The following is a 4919-nucleotide window of genomic DNA, read 5'->3' as shown; positions in this document are numbered from 1 at the left end:
TTATAAGTGTGATAATAAATCTTTTTCAAGTGATAAAATTATTAAATTATTAATTTTTTTTAAGAGAATGTAATTAAATTTTTTTCTGCAGGAGTATTATTCATGCATTCAGAAAAAATTTAATTTTTTATAAGGTGCATATCAAGTGTTATTTTTAATTCTAAATTTATTATTTTTAACATTAAATTCTAAAAATAAATAAAAATCATCAATATCAAATAAACATACAACAGATTATTGAACCGAAATCGCCGAATCACAATAAATAAATAAATAAATATATAAATAAAATGAATGGAGACGTGACACTGCCCTTGCCCTAGTAAGCGAACCGCCGCATAGTTTTGTTCTTCCCCGCTCGCGCAGGCGGAACGATGTTTGCTTCTGGTCTCCGATTTGGATCTCTCCCACAGGTCTCGCCTGTCTTTCGTATGGGAGAATCGGCATGGATCGGATGACTCTGTTCCGGAGCGGCGCCATCGCCGAGGCGGCTCTTACTGGCATTCCTCCGGTAGGGTCTGCCGTCTTCCAATCCCTAAACGAGTCCGGTAAAATAAATTTATGCTTGGCCATTGACTATGTCGTCTGTTCCGCCGACGGGATAGCCAGTCGCGGCGTCATTCACATGACTGCGGCCGCACTCGATCTCGTGAAATCTGGCATGCAGATGAGTGTGTTCATGTTAATTAAGTCTTCTAGAGTTTTGATCATGCCTCTGCCGGATCCGGTTAACTGGCATCTCGCGATCGACAAGATCTATTTGACGGAGATCCATAATTTCTACTACTGTTTAGTTCAACACAAATTTCACTCGGAATAATTTCAAATCTACTCGTCGAAGTACAAGAGCATCTCCACTTATTCGGCCTCTTGCTAAAAGACCAAAGGGTCCGAAGATCGGTGCTGACACTGCTACGATACAAAGCTCTAGGGAGTTGCAAGTTCGGATTTTATTAGTTGTTGAAGAAGTATTACTGTGATATCGTTGGCCCGGAGTATGCTATCAAAATATAACACTCTAATCTACCTGGCCCCCTTTAAGGCTGTTAAGTGCGAGTGCTGAGGGTTTGCTTGAGATTTGAGTGATGGACTACTCAGTTTTGTTAAATCAGAAGGAGCATTGGTGTATGATCTTTTCTTACTGGCTCTTGACTAAATTTTCATTTGATCTGCTTGATAATTAAGATTGGGGTCTTAATGCAGGATGTACTAGGTGGCTACTCCCACTTCAAGAATGTCAGATTTCTCATGAGTTTATTTATTTTATTTGTTACACTCTTTGATTTTGATTAGCTTTTTATGATTGTTATTTTGTTTATTGTGTATTCTTTCTAGACCATAAATTCATATTTGCCAAACGTCAAGATAAGTAAGCAAAGAAAAGGCTTTTTTTTTTTTTTTTGCATGTTCTTGATGAAAATTGTTACTAAGAAATGTGGTTCATCCATCATGATAACTGTTATGCTGGTAACTTGCAAGTGTCACAATTGTCCTTCCAATTGATCCTTTCTGTTACTAGGGAAATCTTATATGGCTTAGTTTGCCAATACTTTGGACTCTAGATTTGTTTCCTTCTATTTTTGGTTTCTTCTTAAGTCACTACTCCCTATGAATATTGATACAAGTAAATTAAGCCATGTGTTTCAACTACTTGGATTGACCACTAGATGTTATTCTACCACAGACCTTTATTGAAGGAAATTCTCATTAGCAATACTTGTTAATTTAACTAACCATATTTGTTTACATTGACAGTGGTATATTTTCCTATATTTACTATTGTTTTTTGATTAACAGATCCAGACAACTATTTTTTATGAATTAACTATTTTTAAGAAAAAAACTATGGACCAAGTTAAGTGAATTTTCAATAGCAGTTTTAAATTTCTCCAAAACTAGATTTATGAAATTTCACAAATGACATGCCTTAGTGTTAAGCTTCCTTGTATAATACCTTTGACCAATGCACTCTTTCCATTACCAATGGTACATAATTAAAACTATCTACATTTCCTGCCTTTTATTCTCTACCTTTGTCATTACTTTTGTTGCCTCCATGTATCTTTATTCTAATTCTGTGTGAATGTCAAAAAAAGTAGAGTTCATGCATATTACTATATATATTTTTTTTTCTAGTCAAAAGGTATTAACATCAGAAACACAAAATTGAAGGTATTGGAATGCTCATTGTTTTGTTCCTGTAATTGATTACCAGATGTTTTAACTGCTTATCACTCTATTGTTGTTTTATTTAGTCTTGAAGGCAGAAAAAGTTTTAGAATCACTTACACGCCTATCCTAGATTACCATTTTTTGAAATCTATTCCATATTCGTTAATGACTTAGGCATTCTCCTTTTTCATTCTATTAAAATCCACTAATTCAATCATGCTCATGTCACCTGTTTTTTCTCATTATTCTTCTCTTAACATTCAAATAATTTACAGGTGTTTAATGTTGTTATTTTCTTTCATGCATGATTGTCTTTTACCTTTAATCATATACTATTGCTAGTATATGAATGCATTATGTAGGGTAAACCAACTATTAATGATATCTGATCAGCACATTTCTGGTAAGAAACCCCTTCACAAACTATGCTTTTTGTTCAATTTGCTTTCTTTCTCACTTAATCCATTTTATAAGGCCATGTACATTGGCTTCATGCTTATGCTAAAGATTTTGGCCATGTAACATCAGGAATTGTGGTTTTCATAATATTAGGCTTCTCTTACATCACGCAATTTGAAAAAAGGCATATGTTAATACCATGATGAGATCATTTAAGACTTGTTGAAACTGCCTACAAATAATCTTATTTCACAACAAAAGAACTGGTGTAGCAAACAGTCCAGCTTAGATTGAGTTTTGTTGGTGTTTTCTGTGTGATTGTTTCTCATTTTGTGGACAATCTTCTCTCTTTCCTAAACAACGCCAAGGGCTGTTGGTGATGTACGGTTTGCCATTTTTCTCATTTGAAATTTCATGTTTAATTTTTCATGTACAGATAATGTCTTTTCCCATAAACTAGGCTGTGAATAAACTTGGGCTAGTTTTGCTAGCGAGCTTTCCTTTGGTATAATAATGAGTGGAACTCTAACGGTGCTCAATGGGGAACTATGACGCATTCAAAGTTTTGGTTGGCCTGTTAGTACCCTCCTATTTCTCACTCTCCTGTTGATGTGAAAGTAATATGCTTTACACAACTGGAGTGGCTCTGCTGCTTTTCCTGTTGCAGAGGTATGATGACAGGAAAGCAGTTGCTTAATTGTGTAGAGATTCTTTTTGCAGCCTTAAAGTTTTTTGTCAAAGATTTATATTCTTTCAGAACAATGCATTATTTACTTTCAAGATTTATCGATATCTTTTCTATGATCTGTTCCTATTTCCCTGACCATTCATTACATTACATATGGTGATATTTCATTTGGAATCCGATAAAATAGAAAGGTTGTCAATAGGTATGGAATCTTGACTCTTCTATAGAGGCAAGTTATGAAACTTTTTTTCTCATTCTCTTGAGATTTCTATGTCAGTGTTTTATTATATGTTTATCTTATGTGTATCTTATAGGTGGAAGCCTCGCTAACACTATTCCCTACTAGATTCCAATACTATTAACACCCTTTGCCCAGTTGTTTAGAACAATTCCCTACAATGTTAAACTGCATTGGCTGGTTAAAACTAAAGCTAAGGTTGCCAATTTTGACAGCCACAGGTTATAGGGTTTGGGTTAGGCAAGTTTCAATAGCAACATTGAAGCTTATGCATATAAATATGGTACATGCATACAAGAAACTAGCACAAGGAAGAAAAGAAGGGGAGCATGTATGACATAAATGTTCACCCGATACAATCTTCCAATAGTTAAAGCTGTATTTTCCTGCTTGCAATCCTACAAGAAAGTTTCGCAAGTCTCAAGATACAGGACATGTATTTTCCTGATTACGATACTACAAGAAGCAAGTCTCAAGATACAGGACATGTAAATCAATAAATTATAAGACAAGGAAGAAAAGGGGGCTTATTTTGACAAATGTTCACCCAATACCAATCTTTGGATAGTTGGAACTCTATTTTCTTGCTCGTGATTTGAAGTATTGCAATTTTCAAGATACATGACATGGGACGTTAAAAGGAAAAATCTATAGCACAAGAAATGAAAGGGAGTATATACTTGACTTAAATGCTCTTCCGATGCAATCTATTTTTCCTGCTTGTCATACTGCACGAAAGTTTTACATGTCTGAAGATATTGACATGAAAATGAAAAGTACAATATACGAGGGGAAAGAAGAAAAAAAGGAAAAAAAAAACAAGTTATGAGGATGCTTTCCCATGAGCGTTCATCCTCAACCTGTTCTCGTGCAGATCTTCCTCTCTTGCAAAATTCATCCTTTTCCAGCTTCTCTACCCCCCCTTAATTGGAAAGACTCCCCTTTCCAGCACTAATCTTTCCTTTCAAACACTTGTCACAATCTTCTTTTCAAGACCTCTCTAATTTATAGGTAATTGATTAAAAATTGTGTATGTTTATTATGTACTCGTATTATTTGCTTAAAATAATGAGTGATGAGTAGTCTCAAGAAGGTATATTATTTAATTAATTGTGCAAGTAGTTAAATTTGTAATTTATTAAATTTGATTTCTTATTGTTGGTTATTCATTGAAAGGAGAGTTTTGGTATAATGATAAAGTTGTTGTCATGTGATTTAAGGTCATGGGTTGGAGTCGCAAAAATAACCTCTTGTTAAAAAATATAAAATAAGGTTGTGTACAATAGATCAAATATGATTCGATCTTTTTTCAAGGATCTTGCACTGATGGAAGCTTTGTAGTGAACTCTCTTTTATTATTGGTTATTCATTATTAACTATTTGTTTGTTGGTCACATATTGTAGCCTTTTCAAAAGATTTTG

At 34.3% G+C, this 4919-nt stretch overlaps 1 non-coding gene across 1 annotated transcript; it reads left to right on the top strand.

Annotated features, from left to right (window-relative positions):
* Window positions 1-3819: 3819 nt before the first annotated feature.
* On the top strand, window positions 3820-3937 carry LOC121978993. The gene has a single exon (XR_006111295.1). It is a non-coding gene; the product is annotated as a small nucleolar RNA snoR104 (small nucleolar RNA).
* The last annotated feature ends 982 nt before the right edge of the window (window positions 3938-4919 follow it).

The sequence above is a fragment of the Zingiber officinale genome, chromosome 4B, assembly GCF_018446385.1.
Source record: "Zingiber officinale cultivar Zhangliang chromosome 4B, Zo_v1.1, whole genome shotgun sequence".
Lineage (NCBI taxonomy): Eukaryota > Viridiplantae > Streptophyta > Magnoliopsida > Zingiberales > Zingiberaceae > Zingiber > Zingiber officinale.
The sequence above is the reverse complement of the archived record's forward strand: the minus strand, read 5'-3'. Positions and strand labels throughout refer to the sequence as shown.